This window comes from Dasypus novemcinctus, chromosome 24, assembly GCF_030445035.2.
Source record: "Dasypus novemcinctus isolate mDasNov1 chromosome 24, mDasNov1.1.hap2, whole genome shotgun sequence".
NCBI classification, from domain to species: domain Eukaryota; kingdom Metazoa; phylum Chordata; class Mammalia; order Cingulata; family Dasypodidae; genus Dasypus; species Dasypus novemcinctus.
The window spans coordinates 61840814-61863829 of NC_080696.1; the positions used below are offsets into that span (position 1 = coordinate 61840814).

At 41.2% G+C, this 23016-nt stretch overlaps 1 protein-coding gene across 4 annotated transcripts in view; it reads right to left on the reverse strand.

Annotated features, from left to right (window-relative positions):
- The window catches only part of LOC101434491 (serine/threonine-protein phosphatase 4 regulatory subunit 1-like), a 112954-nt gene that overhangs the window by 76195 nt on the left and 13743 nt on the right, over nucleotides 1-23016 (reverse strand). The window lies entirely within an intron of this gene.

Genomic DNA, 23016 nt, shown 5'->3' on the forward strand with positions numbered 1-23016 from the left:
CCACAGAATGGAGGAATAACATATGGACTAGAGTGGACTTACTGATATTCTTTTATAAAAATATTGAGACAAGTAAGAGAAGAAATTTTAGCATCGAGGTGGAGAAAGTGGCCACAGTAGTTGCTGAGGGCAGGGAGAGGGTAGAAGAGATGTGACGTGGGGACATTTTTGGGATTTTAGTTGCCTTGATGATATTGCAGGGTCAGACACTCAACTTTATATATCCTGCCATAACCCACTGAATGTACTGGGGGAGAGTGCAAACTACAGGGTAAACTATTAACTCTGTAGTGCAGGAGTGCCCCAAAATTGTGTTCACCAAGTGTGATGAGTATGCCACAATGAAGAGGAAGGTTATTGGAGTGTGAGGAGTGGGGAGGGGTGGTGGGGGTCTACAGGAACCTGTTATATTTTTTAGTGTAACATTTTTTGTGTGATGTATATATCTTCAAAAAAATACAATTTACAAAAATGATGTGGTAGGGAGTGGGGAATGGGTTATATGGGAACCTCTTATGTTTTTTGTTTTTTTATGTTTTTTTAATGTAACATTCTTTTTGATCTATTAATTTTTTACAAATTAAAAAAAAAAGAAAAAGAAAGAACAACAAAGCCAAAGGGGAGAGCTATGATCTTAGAGGCAGCTCAAAGGAGGTGAGAGAGAGGCTTCTGTTTCCCAAGATGGTAGAAGGGGGATGTGATTGACAGCCCTCACAATTTAAACACCTAGAAAACCAGGAAAAACACATGAAAGAGCAATTTCTGGGCACTAGATAACAGACAGCAAAGGACTGTGATCCTTCAGAGAAGGGACACAAACAAGCACAGACCAGGACTGCAGAGCCCCCCACCTTTAGGCAGCTTCCAGCAACAGAGAGGGAATTCTGAGGCCAAGGAAGTAAGAAAGTGCAAGACAGAGTACCAGAGAGGAGGGCGCTGCGGAGATCAACAGACCAGAAGACAGGGTCCCTTAGAACTTAGCTGAGTATTGATCAGCTCACATAGGAGAGTAATTCCCAATGCAGGGGAAAGAACCATCAGAAAGGAGCCAGCAAAATGATGGGTATTCCCACCAGCCAGAGAACAAAGACCTGGTAACGCACAAGTAGGATGCTCAAAACAGCACTGTCTTAGCTAAATAAGTCTAGACAAAAGTCTTCTGGGGACCTACCCAACAGAGCTTATAAACAAGCTTCAATGGAATCCAACTGAACCCAAGAAAGATAACTGCACATCATATCAAAATCCAACATTATTTAAGGAAATACAATAAAATGTAGCAACTATCACCAAAAATTTTTAATTTGCAAGGCAATAAAAAATTACCAAGCATGAAAAGAAGCCAAATAATATAACCCCAAACCAGGGAGAAATGAATAATCAGAAAACGTCCCTGAAATGATTGAGATAATGGAATTAATAGAAAATGACCTTTAAATAGTCATTAAAATAAATCAATTTATAAAGAAGAAATTAGATTAGTAGTTACATAGGGTTGGGAAGGCATGCTAAGTGGTGTGTTGTTTTTCTTTTTGGAGTAATGAAATGATTCTAAAACTTTTTGTGGTGAAGAATGCACAACATTGTGATTATATTTAAAGCCATTGATTATATACTTTGGATGACCGTATGGTATGTGACTACATCTCAAAAACACTGCTGAATAAATAAATAAATAATTGTGCAAGAATAGCCAGAAACAGCAGCTGTGCACAGCAGGGGAAATATAGAGAAAATTGAGAGGTGAAGAATTTTCTTGTTTACTTGTTTGTCTGGTTTTTGCTTATTATTATTACTGAAATAATGAAAGTGCTCTAATAACTACTGAAGTGTTGAATGTACAACTATATGATTATACCAAAAATCATTGAGTGAACATTTTGGATGAACTATATGCTTTACTGATATGTACCAATAAAACTGATTTGTAAAAAAAAAAAAAAAAAAAAGCCACTAAAAGAATGTTCCATATATTCCAGGAAAACATGATGATGTTGAGTAAAGAAGTTAAAAATACACTAAAAAAAAAAGTAAATTCAAGCTATGAAAAACACAATTATTGAAATAAAAAATTATTGAATTATTGAAATGTAAGACATTAAAAACAGATTTGACAACTGAAAAAAATCACAGAACTTGAAGTTATAGTAATAAAATTATCCAAAATGAAGCAGAAAATTTTCTAAAAATTGCACAGAGAGGCTTAGAAGAAGAACAAGTTACCTGGAGACAATATCACCCAGAACAATATTTGTATAACAAGAGTCCCAGAAGGAAAGGAAGAGATGGAGAAAACATTTTTAAAAATTAGAAGAATAATAGCTGAAAAGATACTTTTAATTTGATAAAACATCGAGGCCCACATGTTCAAGAAACCCAACCAACTCTAAGCAAGATACAAACAAAGAAATATCACACCAAAGGCACATCATAATCAACTGCTAAATAGCAGTGATAAAGAAAAAAAACCTTAGAAACAGAGAAAAAAAGATGCCTTACATTTTTTAAAATGAAGGAAGAATAATAGCAGACAATATCAAAAAGCATGCAACCAGGGAGAATAGAGAGATATCTGCAGAGTACTGAAAGAAGAAAACAAAAAAATAAAATAAAACAAAAAACATCAACCAAGAATCCTTTACCCAACAAAATATCTTTCAAAATATAAGGGGAAATAGACTTTTAGAAACAAACAGAAGCTGAAAGAATTCATTGCCACCAGACTCCAGACCTGTACTCTAAGAAATGTTGAAGGAATTTCCTCAGACAGAAGGGAAATAATAGTAGATGGAACTCTGAACCTACACAAATGAATGAAGAGGATGAGGCATGCTCAAGATGTGGGCAAATACAAAAGCCATTTTTCTCATTTCTTAATCTCTTTTAAAGGAAAACTGAGGAAGGTGATATGGCTCAGAGAGGCCCAGGGTTTAATTCCCAGGGTCTACTGGTGAAGGCAAGCTGGCCCGTGCAGTGAGCTGGCCCAAATGGAGAGCTAGCCTGAGCAGAGTGCTGGCCTGCACAGCAAGCTGGCCCAAGCAGAGAGCTGACACAGCAAGATGATGCAACAAAAAGAGACACAGAGGAGAGACAATAAGGGATGCAGCAGACCAGGGAGCTGAGGTGGCACAAGAGATTGAGCACCTCTCTCCTACTCCGGAAGGTCCCAGATCGGTTCCCGGTGCCACCTAAAGAGAAGACAAGCAGACACAGAAGAACACACAGTGAATGGACACAGAGAGCAGACAACGGGGGGAGGGGGGGAAGGGATAATAAATAAATCTTCAAAAATAAATAAATTTAAAAATATAAATAAATCTTTAAAAATAAATAAATTTAAAAATTTAATTAAACTGGCTACTTAAGCAAAAATAATGTATTATGGGGTTTATAGCATATGTAGAAGTAAGAAAGCAATAAGGCAAGAAAACAAAATAAAAGGCATACAGATTAGAAAAGGAAGCATAAAATTGTCTTTATTCTCAACTGTCTTTATTGACACAGTTTTGTCAATTAAGACAAAACTGTATTGTCCAGGTAGTAGTTAGAAAAATGCAACCAGAACTAATAAGTGAATTTTGTAAAATTGCAAGATACAAGTAAATATACAAAATGCAATCATATACTAGCAATGCACAATTGGATACTGAATTTTTAAAATAGCATTTATAATAGCATAAAAAATATCAAAGTCTTAGAGATAAACATAACAATATGTACAAATCCTGTACTGAGAAAAAATTTAAAATTATTTTAAAATTAGATATACCATTTTTATGAATCAGAAGATTCAATATTGTTAGGATGTCAATACTTCACAAATTCACTTACAGATTTAACATTATTCCTATCAAAATCTAACTAATTATTTTTATAGAAATCAACAAGCTAATACTAAATTTACATGGAAATGTCACAGGACCTGGACTACTCAAAACAATCTTGAAAAAGAAAAAGTAGGATGACTCACACTTTCTGACTTCAAGACTTACTATCATGACACTGGGGTATTGGTTTAAGGATAAATATTAGAGATTAAAGGAACATAAGAGAGAATGCACAAAAAGATCTACAGACATAAGATCAATTCATGTTTTACAATGGAGCTGTTTTAGTCAGTCAAAGGGGTGCTGATGCATACCAGAAATCTGTTGGCTTTTATAAAGAGTATTTATTTGGGGTAGAAGCTTACAGTCACAAGGCCATAAAGCATAAGTTACTTCCCTCACCAAAATCTGCTGCCATGTTTTGGAGCAAGATGGCGGGCGACGTCTGCCAGAGTTCAGCCTTCTTCTTCTTAATGCACCATAGTCCCAGCTTCTTCTGATCTCAGCTATAGGCTGACATAAGTCTCATCTCTTTCCCGGGGCTTGTTTCTCTCCAGGATCAGCTGCTCAGGTCTCTTCACAAGGTCACTTGTAGACTATGAAGTTTCTCTCTCTTCCCTGGGACTCTGCCATGTCTAATGAACTGTCTCTCTTCGCCTGTGTTCTTCTTCCCCATGTATCTACTTCTCAGGGCTCCAGAATCAAAACTCCAACTCTCTCCTCTGCCATGTTGTTTTCTCTGAGTCCCCGCCCACCAAGGGTGAATCAAACCCCTAATCATAATTTAATCAAGTAAAAGTGAAACCTCTGAATTTAATAAAATCTAATATGCCCTGAGGAACAACCCAGTTTACAAACACAATCCAATATCTATTTTTGGAATTTATAAAAAATACCAAACTGCCACAGGTGCCAAGGTAATTCAACGGGGAAAGGATAGTCTTTTCAGCACATAGAGCTTGAATAACTGAATAAACACATGGCAAAAAAAAATTAACCTAGATCCTTACATCATTGAAAATAACTCAAAATAGTTCAAAGATATGAACTTAAAATCTAAAATGATAAAACTTCTAGAAAAAAACATAGGAGAAAAACCTTTGTGCTCTTGGGTTAAGCAAAAATTTAATCTTAGAAAGGACACCAAAAAGCTTGTGCTCTAAAAGGAAATATTGATTGATTGAACCTCATTAAAATTAAGAGCTTTCACTCTTCAAAAGATAGTAAAGAAAGTGGAATGCTGAGCCATAGACTGGTACAAAAATGTTTGCAAAACATATATCTGATAAAGGTTCTGTACCCAGATTATATAAAGAACTCTTAGCACTCAATAAAAGAGCATAACTTGATTTTAAAAACAGACAGAAGATTTGAATAGACATTTCTCCAAAGAAGATATACAAATGATAGCTAAGAACAGGAAAAGATGCTCAACATCATTAGTGATTAAGTAAATTCCAATTAAAAGCATGAGATAACATGACATATGGACAATAGAAAGGCTTTCTTTTTTTTTTTTAAGTGACTATACCAAATATGTTAGCAAGAATGTGGGGCCACTAGATCTCTCATATGTAGCTGGTAGGAATGTAAAATGGTGCAGCCACTAAAACAGTTTGGCAGGTTCTTATAAAGTCAAACATACTCTTACCACATGACCCAGCAATCCCACCAATGTATTTATCCAAGAGAAATGAAACCATATCCTTACACAAATAATTGTACTTGTCTTGATATTCATAGGAGTTTTATTAATAATAGCCAATATTTGGAAATAACCAAAATATTCACCAACTGATATATGAATAAACAAACTCTTGTTTATTCATGCAATGGAATGCTTCCCATCAATAAAAAGGAATAAACTACTAATACATACAACAACACAGATGAATCTCAAAAGCATTATGTCAAGTGAAAGAAGCCAGACAAGAAAGACTTCATAGTGCATAATTCTGCTTGTAATAAATTCAAGGAAAGATAAAAAAAATAATATAAAGCAGACTGGTAGCTCCCTTGGATCAGGAGTAGGGAAAGGGGTAATGGCAAACAGAGATGAGGGGAGTTTGGGGGTGTTTTACATCTTGATTGTGGCCGTGTACTTGTGGTCACACAATTCTACGTATTTGTGAAAAACTCACCTAACTGTACAATTAAAATTGCTGAATTTTACCGTATATGAGTTATACTTCTAAAGGTAACTTTAAAAAAAGAAATGAAGATGAGTGGAAGACAGGAAATCTGTCCGTTCTTCTACTCTTCCCAGGCCCAGTCTTACGGAGACTAGAGTGATTATCCTATCTGCTTAGTAGGTTGCAGGCACCACTGTGACAAAAACAACTCTTAATTAAGAATCTAACTCCCTTTGCTTTGATTCCATATTCATGAAGTGATCTTGTGATCTTAGCAGTCTCTTCGAGAACCCCAATTAAGATCCAGAGAACACACAGTCCTTAGTAATGAGACCACAGGGAGAGGCACAGTCTTCAGGGATAATTTCATTTCACTTTAAAGCTATGCAAGAATATATCTTAAAATTGCCAGTTTGTCAATAAGCACTGAATGGTGGTGAAAAAGCACTGTCAACCTCTGAAACTGGGAAGTTACTGACCTATCAACCTGAATATCTTAACCTTCTGGGCAACAAAAACATAATAAATTGACATTCCAATTTCTATTCCAACACCAGTCCCCTTTTTCCATCCTCATTATCACTACTCTAATTCAGGCTCAAATCCCAGTGACTGGAATTTCCAGCAACCTGATGGTGGGGAGGGAGAAAGGAAGGGAAGCAGGGAGGACATCCCAAGTGTTAGAAGGAAAGACAGAAATCAAAATGAGAGCAGTTAATGTTTGTTGTTGTTTTTGTTTTGTTTGTTTGCATGCACTGTGGTAAGAAAAAGTTTCTGGGACCAGATTGTTTGAGTAGAATTTTTTGTCAAAACTCTTCAGGTATTCATCTCCTTATATAAAAAATGGAGAAAATAAAATTCCTGCCTCAAGAAAGGGAGAAAGGGAGAAAGAAAGGAAGAAAAAGGAAGAAAGGAAGAAAGAAAGAAAGAATCTTTGTTTCTTTTTGTTGCGTCCTCTTGCTGCGTCATCTCTCTGTGTGTATAGTGCCATTCCTGGGCAGTCTGTACTTTCTTTCGTGCTGGGCGGCTCTCCTTACGGGGCGCACTCCTTGTGCATGGGGCTCCCCTATGCGGGGGACACCCCTGCGTGGCACGGCACTCCTTGCACGCATCAGCACTGTGCGTGGGCCAGCTGCACACAGGTCAAGGAGGCCTGGGGTTAGAACCAGGCCTCCTTGACCCGTATGGAGATGACGCAACAAAAAGAAACACAGATCCCAGTGCCGCTGACAAAGAAGACACAGCAAATAGACACAGAGAACAGACAACCGGGGTGGAGGGAGAAGGAGAGAGAAATTAATTAAAGAATACTAGGGAAGCAGACTTGGCTCAGTGCTTAGGGCGTCTGTCTACCACACAGGAGGTCTGCGGTTCAAACCCCGGGCCTCCTTGACCGGTGTGGAGCTGGCCCATGTGCACTGCTGATGTGTGCAAGGAGTGCCCTGCCACAGCCCCACGCGCAAGGAGTACGCCCTGTAAGGAGAGCCTCCCAGCGTGAAAGAAAGTGCAGCCTGTCCAAGAATGGCACTGCACACACAGAGAGCTGACACAACAAGATGACACAACAAAAAGAAACACAGATTCCTGTGCCACTGACAACAGAAGCGGACAAAGAAGAGCACAAAGCGAATAGACACAGAGAACAGACAACTGGGGCAGGGAGTGAAATAAATAAATAAATAAATAAATCTTTTAAAAAAATACTAGAACCTACCTCAGACAGTTGTTGTAGATAAAATGACATGAAACAAAGACACATATAACATCTGACACATACAACACTTTAAAAATATCAGCTGCTATTATTATTGTTGATGATGTTTTTATTATTAAATCACTGATGCTGTTTATATTTCTGCCTCCAAAGTTTAGGGCAACCACAACCACTAGAAAGCTGGGGAAATGAGGGCTGGAGAGAAGGTAGAAGGGGAGAGATCACTGAAAGCAAAGAGATAAGGAAAGCCCCATGTTAAAATCTGTTCAAATTTTGGGTTGAACCTTGACAAATGCATTTGTGAGGCAGACCCCAAGAAGCACAGCTAAGGGTAAAAGAACTGAACTGAGATTTTGGGGTACTATCCACTACGGTGGGGGAGGGCAGGTAGTTAATAGCTTTACCACCACAATCATTTTAAGTGCCTATTAAAATAAAATCTAAAAAAACAACACCCTTTGGGGAAGCAGATTTGGCTCAACTGATTGAGCATCTGCCTACCACATGGGAGGTCCAGGGTTCAAACCCAGGGCCTCCTGACCCATGTGGTGAGCTGGCCCATGCGCAGTGCTGATGCGCACAAGGAGTGCCATGCCATGCAGGGGTGTCCCCCGCATAGGGGAGCCCCATGTGCAAGTAGTGCGCCCCATAAGGAGAGTCGCCCTGTGCAAAAAAGGGTAGCCTGCCCAGGAATGGCACCACACACATGGAGAGCTGATGCCGCAAGATGATGGAACAAAAAAGAAACACAGATTCCTGGTGCTGCTGACAAGAATACAAGCAGACACAGAAGAACACATGGCTAGTGGACACAGAGAGCAGACAACTGGGGGGGGGGGAGGGTGGAGGGAAGGGGAGAGAAATAAATAAAAAATAAATAAATAAACCCTTTTAGAGGAATATAGCAGAATCCAGAGACTACAACACACACGATTCACAATATTCAAGCTACAATTCAAATTTTTTCAACATACAAAGAAATAAGAAAGCATGAGCTAGTATAAAAAGAACTAAGATAATTAAAACAGATGACTCTGATATGCCCTAGATGATGGAATTACAGACAAGAATTTTAAAGCAATCATTACAACAGTGCTTATGGACATAAAGAAAAATGTGCCTATCATGAATGAAATGGCAAGGAATCTCAGGAAAGAAAAAAAAAGTAATTATAAAGAAGCACCAAATAAAAATTCTGGAATTGGAACAATATGAGAAATTAAAAATTCACTGAGTGAACTTAGAAGAATGGAAATGATGGAATCAAGGCCAAAATCTCCCAAATTTGGTGAAAGATAAGAAGGTACAAATTCAAGGATCTTCCTGAGCCTCAAGTGAATAAAAACATAGAAAACCATATCTGTACTACATATTCTAGTCAAACTGCTAATAACCAAAGAGGATAATCTTTAAAACAGCAGAGAAAAACAAACACTACATACATGGAGTAATGATCTGAATAATTTCTGACTCCTAGCCAGAAACAGTGGAGGCAGAAGACAGTGAAACAGCATCTTTAAAGTACTGAAGGAAAACAATTGACAGAGAATTTTATAATCAGTGAAAATATCCCTCTAAAATGAAGATGAACTAAAGATAAAACCAATAAAAGCAACAGATAAAAAAACAATAAAAGCAACTAAGAATTTTTTGCTAACCAACCTACACTACAAAAATGCTAACACAAGTTCTACAGATAGAAGAAAAATGATATAGGTGCAAACTTGTATCTTCAGAAGGAATCAAGAGCACTAGAAATGGTAAATATGTCATTAAATGTAAAATACTATTTTTCCTCTTACTTTCTTAAAAGTATATATGAGGCGGCAGACTTGGCCCAGTGATTAGGGCATCTGTCTACCACATGGGAGGTCCACAGTTCAAACCCCAGGCCTCCTTGATCCATGTGGAGCTGGCCCATGTGCAGTGCTGATGCGCGCAACGAGTGCCGTGCCACACAGGGGTGTCCCCGCGTAGGGGAGCCCCACACACAAGGAGTGCACCCCGGAAGGAGAGCCGCCCAGCATGAAAGAAAGTGCAGCCTGCCCAGGAATGGTGCCACACACACGGAGAGCTGACACAACAAAAAGAAACACAGATTCCCGTGCCGCTGACAACAACAGGGGCGGACAAAGACGACGCAGCAAACAGACACAGAGAACAGACAACCGGGGGTGGGGGGGGAGGGGAGAGAAATAAATAAATAAATCTTTTTTAAGTATATATGATAGTTTAAAGCAAAAATTATAACTTTGTAATGTGAGGTTTATAATTTATGTAGACATTATATGAAAACTATAACAAAGTATGGAAGGGGGCAATAAATGGAACTATACAGCTGACAGGTTTCAACATTTTATTTAGAGCAGGACAATACTAACTCTAAGTAAACAGTTTCTGTCTCAACAGCTAGACTTGGTGGCCCTTTAAAAGCCGGAACCATGTCATTTAGTGCGTGGCTCATAGAAAGCACTTAACAAATATTGGTTTCTGTAGAACTCATTCTCCTGTGACTTTGATTAGCAGTATTCTATTCTTGAGAGCCTAATAGCCCCTGAGAAAGCTGAGAAATTCTAGTTTCCACGAAAATAAACCTGAGGTACACAACACCTAGCCTGAAGCCACTCAAAGCCATACCTACAACCTGAGATATAAGGCAACAAAATACACTAATTAATTCACTTCTGCTTGCAAAAAACAAGACATCTTAGTTTCAAAAAATGAGAGAAACTATCATAGCTTTCAACTAATGGCTAAAATAAAATTATTGAATTCCAACATTCAATATAATGTGCATGAGTTAATCGAACGTTTTCCATCATCCTAATGATGCAGGTAGTAGAATTAAATGTTGGTAAATTCATATTGAGTATGTAAGGAGGGGCAGAGAAAGGAAAGATGTATAAAATCTATATGAAATAGTAAGACATGTGAATTTTAGGAATTTTTAAGAAATGGAATTTTTTTGTGTGATCTATATATCTTTTAAAAAAGATTAAAAAATAGAAAAAAAGAAATGGAATTACAATTTAGTTCTCTACAGAACAAAGAACTAGATTATCTAATTATTATTAGATAATCTAATTATCTAATATTTCTTTAAATAAAAGAAATTATTTGATAACAAAAAGGTAGAATATTGAAAAAGTAAAAAAAGGAAAAATGGTACAGAAATGACTGATACCTGAAAAAGAGGGGGTTAGTATAATCAAAGACATATATTCCTACTATTAAGATCATATTTATATGCAAGAATAATGTCTTTTATTCCAAATACCAAAAATTTGTTTGCTTTTATTTTATATAAAATATGCATCGATTTCTTGTATGCATCAATATCCTGGCTCCTTTCAAAATTACAAAATCCTATTTGAGTCAAAATTAATGAAATTATCAGCAAAAATATTTCTATTTACCTGTAAACAATGTATTAGTTCCCTTTCTTCAAATGAGGAAATGAAAACAGCCAGCATTAACTTCATTGCCACTTGTTAAACAGACATTCTGACCTGGCAGAGTGATTGATAACCTCTTCCTATGATGTTTTAATGGTTTTTTTCTTTATTAAGTCTTCAAAGTAACTCAATAGCCGACAAACTATATAAAAGCAGAGCAGGGTTTCTCTTGGCATGACTGGCGTCCTGGGCCGAACGCTGCACTGCTGTGGGGGGCTGGCCTGCACGCTGAAGGGCGGCTAGCAGCTTCCCACCAGATGCCAGGAGCACCCTCCTCTCCAAGTTGGGACCATCAGAAACATCTCCAGGGAAGCAGATTTGGCCCAACGGATGGGGCGTACGCCTACCACATGGGAGGTACAAGGTTCAAACCCAGGGCCTCCTGACCCATGTGATGAGCTGGCCCATGCGCAGGGCTGATGCACACAAGGAGTGCCGTGCCACGCAGGGGTGTCCTCCGTGTAGGGGAGCCCCACGCGCAAGGAGTGTGCCCTGTAAGGAGAGCCGCCCTACACGAAAAAAGTGCAGCCTGCCCAGGAATGGTGCCGCACACACAGAGAGCTGATGCAGCAAGATGACGCAACAAAAAAGAGACAGATTCCCAGTGCCGCTGACAAGAATACTATCGTACACAGAACACACAGTGAATGGACACGGAGAGCAGACAATTGGGGGGGGGGGGTAGGGCAGGGCGGGGAAGGGGAGAGAAATAAATGAAAAATAAATCTTTAAAAAAACAAAACGAAACAAAAAAAAAACATCTCCAGGCATTGTCATATGTCCCATCGGGGACAAAACTGCTCTCTGGGGGAGAATGTCTGTAAAAGACAAAGACATATCAGCTGTTGTTACCTGAGCAACAGCAAATGGGGGATCGGGGGGACCTGGTCCATGAGAAAGTCTGTCCCACCCTAACCTCTCTGACCTCATCTCCCACCACTCCTTCCCTCACCACCCCCAGGCCACATAGCCTCCTAAAGCCCCCACATACCTCCAGGCTCCTCCCTGGCTAAGGACCCTTGTACTGGCAGTTTCCTTCTGCCTAGAACTCTCCTCCCCCAGCTGTCCTCTCAGTGGCTCCCCTCTCAGTAGTCACCTTCTGGTGAGGACCTCCCTGACCACCTTATTTTGAAGTTGCAGGTCTCCACTGACACCCCCTCATACCCTGATCTACTTTTTAAATTTCCCAACACATCTGTCATCTTCTAACACAGAGAACATGTGCTTCCTAGGTTTACTGTTCAGCAGCAAGAACCTTAGCCTGATTGGCTCATTGATGTGCCAGGCACATGGCAGGTACTCAGTAGAAGTTGCTGAATGAGTCAGTGAAGAGCACAGATCTGCCAAGCTGGCTTGCTGTGTCCTGATAGTGGGCATGGCTTCTAAAATGGCTCCTGCCCCAGGAAGTTAACAGTTTTGAAAACTTTTCTAGAATTTACACTTCTTGCCACTGCTCAAAGGGCTTGCTGCCTGGAGACTTCACAGGAACAAGGGGTAGAGCCTGCACAGTGGCAGCACGAGGGCAGACACTTCTGTGTCTCAGCAAGACTGCCACGCAGAAACATCAGCAGTCTTAAGCATTCAAGTCAGCATATAAATACTTCCTTGTTTAAATTGTTGTCATTATATTTTTACATTTTTTTAAAAAGTGATCTGCTCCAGTCATAGAGGCTTAATTTATATGGAAAAACAGGGCTTTCTTAGGAAAACAGTTTTTAATAATCCCTTCAAGTCTTCTCCGCCCAATTCAAAACGTAAAATGAACCAAATACTGACAGTGATTTGACTTTTTTTTTTTTTTTTTTTTAAGATTTATTTATTTATTTAATTTCCCCCCCTCCCCTGGTTGTCTGTTCTTGGTGTCTATTTGCTGCGTCTTGTCAGCTTCTGTTGTCGTCAGCGGCACGGGAAGTGTGGGCGGCGCCATTCCTGGGCAGGCTGCTCTTTCTTTTCACGCTGGGCGGCTTTTCCTCATGGGCGCACTCCTTGCGCGTGGGGCTCCCCCACGCGGGGGACACCCTTGCGTGGCACGGCACTCCTTGCGCACATCAGCACTGCGCATGGGCCAGCTCCACACGGGTCAAGGAGGCCCGGGGTTTGAACCGCGGACCTCCCATATGGTAGACGGACGCCCTAACCACTGGGCCAAAGTCCGTTTCCCTGATTTGACTTTTGAGCAGCAGCCATTCTCTACTTTTCTGCCACCTCTTAGGTTTCCTGGCAGGTTTGCACAGGATATTGCTGACTACTTTACCCCAGCGAAGCACGGTGGGGAAGAGCTTGGAAGAATGGCTAGCATGCTGCCTAGAGCAGGTGGAACCCTCACACCTGGGGCTCAGCACACCGCCCCCAGGCTGCACACAGGCACCCACCGTGCTTCCCTCACCTGTGTAACGCATGTCCTCACAGCTCTGTTGCCTCTCAGTGACCAGCTGGGGCTGCCACCTGATTTCTGGGGGAAACGACCAAGGTCAAGAGCCCAGTTAAATAGCAAAGGGATATACAATTCACTTCTACCATTCAATCAAAAAACAGTGGTTCTGAAACAGAAGTCTTGAGCTCACACAACCAAAATGAGCCTGACTCTTCTTCAAAGACATCCCAGTCAGTTTGCAAGGAATAAAAGAATCTACTATCCTTTGACCATGATGCAAGGTGCTTAAGTTTAAAAAAAAAAAAACTTTTCTCTGATTAAAAGGCCCACCAAAACTAAATAAATAAAATGATAAAGAATAGACATATTTCTGGAACTAATAACACTGGGAAAAAAGGATTGCTTCTCCTCTGTTAACTAGTTACTCAAGGGTAATCTACCAAAAATAATGAACAATGTCAGTGTCTTCATCATGTAAAACAGGCTGAGACATAAAATAAACCAGATGAGGATGCGCTAGTGCAGAGTTCCTTAACAAGGAGTCCGTGAGCTTGAATTGAAATTCAAAAATACATTATTCATGTGGGGATGTGTTGGCGCAGGTGTGATCTATTTATTAAGTAATACACAGTATAGGATGGACTTAGTAAGGGGTCTGTATTTTCACCTGACTGGCAAAGGGGTCCATGGAACAAAAAAGGTTAAGAACCCCTGCTCTAGTGAGAACTCACTAAGGACCCTTGGTTACATTCCTGTGGTTCAATGTGTTTTACAAGACACCACTCTGTCTTAAAACAGGCTAAGCAGGAATTAATGTTTTAAGTATAATGTTAGGTGAATGTGCTTTGCCAATTCCAAGCACAGTAGATAGGGTGTCATTTTTCAAAAGGAAAAAGAAAAGAAACTTTCCAGGTCATCTTGCATCAAGAAAAGGATCAAAAGATCTAGTAATGTAACAAACACAGAAGGCACAGGAATAGCAAAGCAGCCTCCAGCTCTTCCCTCCACAGTTAGTTTTAGGTAACAACAGCAAACAATTCAATATTCAACCGAGTACTGGTGATGCAGAGATGAGGAAGACATGGTCCCTGGGCTCATAAGCTCCCAAATGAGACTCCCGTACCTGTAGTGCTGCTGTGATGAAAGTCAGAGGAGACAGACAGGAGCAAGCAGGGAGGAAACCAGGGGCTCTGCTTGCAAGAGTCTGGAGGAGATCCAGGTAGAATTCCCTAGAAAAGAACTGATCATTGGAATTGGGCCTTCAAGTCAAGGAGGAGTTCACTACATGGAGAGAGAGAAAGGAGAGTGCAGGCGCAGGGAAGTCACTGCAGAGGAAAGTACCCGAGTCTCTGTGCCCGAGTGGGTCAGGGAAGCCAGAGATCTCAAATGAAGCCACCTGGCCCCGGCTGCACAGCCACACTGTAATTGGTTTTAAGTGGAAAGGGGAGACAAAATAAACACAATAAAACATTCCCAATGAGATACCTTTATTGGCCCAGACGTGAGCTGACCGGAGACGGCAGCAGAATGCTATAGCATGTCTATCCCAGCGAGCATTTTCATTAAGAATCCGTTCTTCAGGCCTTTCCAATATTTACGATTCTCCATTCGACATGTCATCCTGTCACTATAACTCTACCTGAGATATGCCACCCTGGGCCAGACCAATTATCTGCACGATCCAATATTCTGTCTGTGACATAGCACTAGGGGACACCAGCTAGAGAACATGATAGACGTGGGCCACTATCCATCTCAAAATGTCAGAAGGTTGGGGATGGTGGCCAGGAGGGAGTGCAGCCTTATCTGTAAAATTTGAACTTCAAAAATAAAAACAGTAGAACGTATTAATGTAGAACTTAAACAATTAATAATGAAATTTTTATAGCTTCTCCTTAGTCACTCTTTTGTGAACAATAACTAGGCCTTTGTAAGGTCTTAAATGATTTGGGGGTAAACCATTCCCATAATGTTATTTATTTAAAGTGATTTTGTTCTTCCCTGCTAATGGGCTTAGAAGTACCAAGTCAGATTCCTAAAATTCTAGTAGCTTGCCTAGACAAATCTGATCCACTGAAAAGATAATGAACACTCTTGATTCTTCACTGGCTTTTGGGAGGAAACTGACCCCCAAACACTGTGGGCTCTTGTTGATTTAACTAAATTTCCATGGCAAGTAGCACAGGCAGACTTTTTCTATATAAATGCTATTCTCTAACAAAACCCATGCTGATTTATTAGCTCTCATATGAGCAGATCAGTCCAATGCATAATGTTTTATATTGCAAATCTTTGAGGGCTACTGATGGTTATTACTAGCACTCCACAATGGGCTGGCTGAAAAGACCAACTGAATTCATGAGCAGCCATCTTCCCTGCACCATGCATGCATGGAAATTCCTCTTGGTTTGTGGCTTTAATCACTGCTTCCAAAACCTGTCATTATTTATGACTCTAACTTTTACACGGTCAACAGGAAACATTTACTTGGGTTACCCGATAGGAAAGAACTCTAAGCTTGAAGCAGTTCATTTACTCCATTTTGATATTACACATCTCAATTTTCCTGCCGACTCACCTGGGTGAGGGGTGGGATGTGACGGTGATAGATGTCCATACAATCGTAATGGAGGGAACAGTACTTAAAAATGCAGTGACACGGGAACGCTGTACTTTGTATATAATTTTTCTGTAAACCTACAATTTCTCTAATAAAAAAAAATCGAATGGGTATGGAATGAGTACTCTAGTCAGACTTGAGTCAGATTGAAAAAGAAAAATGAAAAAAAAAAAAAAAGATTGCAAAAGAAAACAACCAACCTTTGGACTGAGTATGTGTACATGTGGGTCTATATTTTCCAGTGTTCAAAAAATTTAAAACAATCAAACAGTGCAGACTGCTCCCTCCTTCTGGAAGGCTGTCAACTCTTCCACGTCTGCACCAAATTCCACTTGTGCTTCTGCAGTCAACCCCAACAGGCATCCACATCTCATCCTGCTCTCTGCCATCTTTCCCTATTCACTGATTCCTTCCCCTCAGCCCACAGTATGGTCTCCCTTTTGCCTTGATTTCAAAAATCAATTTTTTAGCATCTGAACTGTCTCAAATACATTTTTTACACTGAAGTGTCCATATGGAAAAGAGCACAAATGACAAATATACCACAGAGGAATTTTCACAAACCGAACACACCTGTGCAACAAGCACCCAGATCGAGAAAGAGAGCTTTACCACTATCTCCAAAGCCCCCAAGCTCCCTTTCACTTACTAGCACCCCACAAGAGTAACCACTCCCTGCCTTCTAACAACTATTTTTGTATGCTATGTAAATAGAGTCATGCAGTACATACCCTTTTGAGTCTGGCTTCTTTCACTCATCATGTTTGAAAAATATTGTCAAGTAGGTTGTAGATCATTCCTTCTTACAGCTGCATAGTTTTCCATTGTGTGCACATACCAAAATGTATTAGCCATTGTACTTGTGATGGACATTTGAGTATGTTCTGAACAGTGTTACTAGGAACATGTCTTTTTGAGAACTATGTTCACATTTCTGTTGGGTATATAACCAAGAATGGAATTTTTGGGTTATTCAAATTATTTTTTTTTTCAATGTTTTCAGAGTAGATATAAATAATATAAATGTCTTTGGGGCTTTTCTCTCTAGGAAGAAAAGCAAAGGCCTTCAACCCTTTTAACCCCCCTCTAGCTTCTTCCTCTTCCTGAAAGGGTCTGCCTTCCCATGCTAACCTATGATCCCCCAAGGGCAGTGACCATTCCTCAATGTGCCCAATGCCTGCCATAGATGGTCACCCTCCTCAAAACCTTGTCCTCAGGGTTCTAGGTGTCTTACTGGATGTCTGCTCTCCACAGCTAACCAGTGGGAGCTGTGGCTGCCCACAAGTCTCCCCCTCTACCTTCTCCTACAACACCCACTTCCTGACACTCTCAGCCACTCCCACAGCCCTAGCTTCCATCAACAACGAACAACCCTCAAATCTAATTTCCAGTCCCAACTGTGCTCTGGAACCCTACAAAAGGACCTAGACAGTGCCAAGGGGATCTTCTGCAAGGACCTCAAAAGTAACTGACTCAGGTAGAAACATTTACTCCACCTACTCTATGCCATCCCCAAAGCACTGCCCCTCCTCACAGGCCGCAGGGTTCATCCATTCAGTCTGCATTTCTGCATGTCTATTATGGACCATTCATTATGCTAGACCATGGTAACCCAACGATGACTAAGACCCAGTCTAACAGACAAGTACAGACAACTGGGTATGCCCTGTTTTAAATGCTGCCACAGGGGTGAGGACAGGTGTCCAAGGACCACAAAGGAGGGGCACCAAATCTAGCCTGGGTGAAGGGCAGGGGAGGTGTCAAAATCAAATTTCCACAATATGGCAGTTCCTCAAAAAGTTAAATAGAGAATTTCAATATGACTCAGCAATTCCTCTCCTAGGTAAATACCCAAAGAAAGTGAAAACAGGGTCTCAAATGGATACTTCTGCACCAATGCTCCTATCAGCATTATTCCCAATAGTCAAAAGGTAGAAACAACCCAAATGTCTATCAACAAATGAAAAGACAAAGAAAATGTGGTGTTTACACATAATGGAGTATTATTTGGACATAAGAAAGAATGAAGTGGGGAGCTGGTGTAGCTCAGTGGTTTGAGCACCTGCTTCCCATGAACAAGGTTCCCAGTTCAATCCCCGGTACCTCCTTAAAAAAAAGAAAAAAAGAATGAGGTCCTGAGACATCCCTATGATGCAGATGAAACTTGAAAGCAATGTACTGAGTAAAATAATCAAGGCCCATAGGGACAAATATTGTAATATGTGAAATATATGATATAAATTGAAATAGCAAATTTGCAGAGACAATAGGGTAGATTGGAGGTAATCATGGGATGGGAAAAGGGAGAAAGTTTTTCTCTGGTAGACACAGAATGTTCATAAATAAAAATGAATAACAAATTTCCCACAGGACATGTTTCTGAGTTGACTGTTCCCTCACCATTAGAAACGTCAACCTCGTTCCATGCTTTCGCTGGGACTCTGCTTCCCTTGTCCGGATTCCTGGAACAACCTGGTCTTCCCATCTCTGGCTTGTTTTCCACTGTCTTCTTTTTTTAAAAAACATAACTTGGGAAGTAGATGTGGCTCAAGCGACTGGGCTCCCGTCTACCATATGGAGGGACCCGGGTTTGATTCCCAGGGCCTCCTGGTGAAAGGCAAGTTGCCTGCATGGTGCGGAGAGCTGGTGCAACAAGATGACACAACAAAAAGAGACACAGAGGAGAGAGTGAAAGACACAACAAACCAGGGAGCTGAGGTGGCTTGGGCTATTGAGTGCCTCTGTCCCACATTGGAAGGTCTTGGGATGGGTTCCCAGTGCCTCCTAAAGAGAAGATGAGAAGACGACTATAGAAGAACATGTAGCAAATGGGCACAGAGAGCAGATGGCAAGCACAAGTGGCAGGGGGTGGGGGTGGGGGAGAACAAATACATGAATCTTAAAAAAAAAAAAAACCACATAACTCATAACCAGTCATTCTCCTGGTTAATCTTCTCCATGGATTCCCTGGACTCCTAGAATATACTGCAAACTCCTTATGATGGATGCAAAGGCCAAGCATAATGTGGCCCCAACTACTGCTCCCACCTCCTAGGTCTCACTCCCTCACCTGATATGTGGGCCTTCTTTCTAGTCCTTGACAGGAAGGCGCTCACTCCTGCCTCGGGACCCCAGCCCGTGCTGTTCACTGCACTGGAGATGGCTTCTCCGGCCTTCATGTGACCACCTCCACCTCGCTGTTCAAGTCTCAACTCAAGAGCACCTCCTGACACTTCAGAGAAACCTTCCCTAGCCAGGGATCTCCAGGAAAACAGAAATGAAGATATCTGTAAAGAGTATGGGATTTTATAAAATTGTCTCACACAACCCTGGGGATGCAAAGTCCGAATTCTGTACAGCAGACTACAAGCCAGGGACTCTGATGAAGGTCCTCAATGAGTTTCCCTAGGAGACACTGGCTACATGAAGTAGAGATGGGAATTCTCTCTCTGAATGCTGAAATCACTTTTCCTTTTAAGGCCTTCAATTGATTGGATAAGCCATCACTCATTGCCGATGTCAGTCTCCTCAATTGACTGTAGATAAAATCAGCTATATATGCAATCAACTCACTGATTGATTAAAGTCCATGAAATGCCCTTTTATTACAATTAGCCTAGTGCTTGCCTGACCAAACAACTGGGGACCATTACCTGGCCAAGTTGACATTAGCTTAATTATCACAGTCTACCCCTTATCAACTTGGCAGCCATACACATTACCTTAAACCATACTTAATCTCTAAATAAAAACAATTAACAGACATACATTTTTTTCTGCAACAATACTCAATCACCCTGTGTATAACTGGAAATACACTAAATCCCTCCAAAATAGGGTGCAAGTCCTTGGATAATATTCACTCTTAAACTTGACATCATTAACTATTACAACATGAAACGAATACAACTTATGTCATATGATAAGGGGAAAGGATAGGGAAGAAAAAGATATTCATTTCATGTACATATATAAACAGACATAACAAAACAAGGAAGAAATATTCATGACCATTAGAATCCTCATTTCTGTAACTGGTCACATGGTCAAAGTCTGTATTTATCACTATCTTCTTCCACTACCCATTCCATATTCCCTTTACCTTAGCAAGCACCTCAGCTGCCCGTGGTTTTTTGCCTGGTTGGATAACCCAAACCTTCATTCCCAAAGATTATGGGCCATTGTTAGTCCTACCTGGATTGGATTGTTTTAGTTTTCCCTTGATTTTAATCATAGGATATAATAATACTAAGAGATGCCCTAGCGGTGCTCCTGTCCCAGGCAAACTCTTCTTTATCTCCATTGTGTAGTTGTAGTCCTATTTCCTCTTGATAGCCAGAATCAATCACCCAAACCAATAGAGTAATTCCCTTTTCTGCCTGTTGATTCAGAGGCATGAGGAGCCCAAAGTGGCCAGGTGACAGTCTTTTTTTTCTTTTTACGATACCGGGTCCGGGGATTGAACCCCGGACCTCCCTGTGAGAAGCCAGCCCTCAACTACTGAGCTCAGCTTCCCTGAGTTGATTTTTTCATCTGTTTGCTTGTTGTTTTTGTGTTGTTTTATTTTTAGGAGGCATTGGGACCTGAACCCAGGACCTCCCATATGGGAAGCAGACATTCAATCGCTTGAGCCACATCTTCTCCCAAGGTGGCAGTCTTCTTTTAAAGATTTATTTATTTCTCTCCCCTTCCCACCCCCCCACCCCCCCACCCCGGTTGTTTGTTCTCTATGTCTATTTGCTGCATCTTCTTTGTCCGCTTCTGTTGTTGTCAGCGGCACGGGAATCTGTGTTTCTTTTTGCTCCATTATCTTGTTGTGTCAGCTCTCCGTGTGTGTGGCACCATTCCTGGGCAGGCTGCACTTTCTTTCGCACTGGGTGGCTCTCCTTCCGGGGCTCACTCCTTGCGCGTGGGGCTCCCCTATGCGGGGGACACCCCTGTGTGGTACGGCACTCCTTGCGCGCATCAGCACTGCACATGGGCCAGCTCCACACGGGTCAAGGAGGCCCGGGATTTGAACCGCGGACCTCCCATGTGGTAGACGGACGCCCTAACCACTGGGCCAAGTCCGCCACCAAGGTGGCAGTCTTAACTTCAGTTCAATGGAATCATCGTTGTTTCTGGTGGAAGCATTTCTCCTTTTGGAACTAAGACCTATAGACCAGCAGAGCTTAAGGTTGCAGGGACAGGAAGAAAAATTTTTCCTAATGGATCACTAGGGGTAATAGTGAGTGGTACCACTCCCATTTCCACCCCTTGATTCCTGCACCCAGGAATCCTGGCTATGGGAGAAAAAGCACCATAGAGTGGATGCTGATTAAAGCATATACAGATTCCTGGAGAACACTGCCCCAGCACTGCAAGGTATTGCCATCAAGCTGATTCCATAACTGAGTCTTCAAAAGGCCGTTCCACTGACTTCCAGGGAGATGAAGGATTAGAGAGGAAGAGGGATCATTATTCCTCACAGAAAAACAGCTAGAGTACAGGTTGAGACTTTCTAGAGGGCTGTTCTGGGACTTAGGGCGCCAGGGGAAAGCTAGACATCACCCAGAAGAGAGAGAGGTGAAGAAAAGGAATCTCAGGTGGCTGGAAAAACTCCATAAATACAGCTGCAGCAGCAGCTGCTGACACTCATCTCCCCACCCTCCGAGCCAACAGAAATGGGGCCTCCTGACCCTGGAGGCAGCTATGGACTGAGGGGGTTCCAGGTCTCTTCTTCCCAAAGAGAGGGGAGTGGGAGGGACACTCCCTACAGCAAATTCAGATTTTGGCCAGTGAACTTGGTCTGCTGCATTGGAGGGGTCACACACTTCTAGGCCAAGTGGGACCATGACATTGTCCTCTAAGCCTGCAGGGAACTAAAGATAATTTGCCTTCTCAAACATCCTACTGCCTGGGCTGCTAGCTGAGGACACAAAGGAAGGGAGGGTGTGGCTGGCCCAAGAAAAACAGCTTCTGAGAAAGTTTGTTTGCAAGGCTTGGCCAACCCTGAGGACTCTGCTTCTTCACTGCCTGCCCTGGCAATTACAATGAGTGCATTCCCCCCTCACGTCTGGGGTCTGAACTGAGAGGTCTGCCAGAGAGCACCATCTTCTGGCAGACCAGAAAAATACTCGGAGAGAAAGGAATAAAAATAAATAAGGCAATCAGCTGCCTTTACAGCCCCCCTCTCCAAGGCCCTTGGAAATTGTCCTGCACCCCATTACTGGGTCCTTAGCCCTGGTCTGAGCGGCTAAACAGTGGCTATCCTAGATATCTGGGACAAGTTGAACCAAGAATCAAAGAATAGTGATAGCACAAAGCTACCTAACAGTAAATCCCTAGGAAAGGGAGAGAAACTGAATATCAGAGTAAATTCAGCATCATAATCAGATACCTAGACATCAGCAAAAAAATTATAAGTTACAGTAAGAAAAAAAGAGATACGACTCAGGCAAAGGAACAAATCAAAGCTCCAGATGAGGCACAGGATTGAAACAACTAATCAGTGAGGTTCACACAAATCTCCTAAATCAAGTCATGGTGTTGAATGACAACATGGCTAAAGAAATAAAAGAAGACACTGGGTGAGCACAAAGGAAAATTTGAAACTTTAGATAGAAAAATAACAGAACTTATGGGAATGAAAACTATAATAAATGAGATTAAAAATACAATACAACAGCAGATGTGAAATAAAGGAAGAAAGACTCAGCAACATTGAGGATTGAACATCTGAAATTGAAAAGAGAAGAACACACAGAGAAAAGAATGGAAAAAATTAAGAAGGGGCTCAGAGAGTGGAATGATAGTACAAAGCACATCAACATATGTGTTACAGGAGTTTCAGAAAGAGAAGAGAAGTGAAAAGGGGCAGAAAGAGTATTTGAGAAAATAATGGTCAAAAATTTC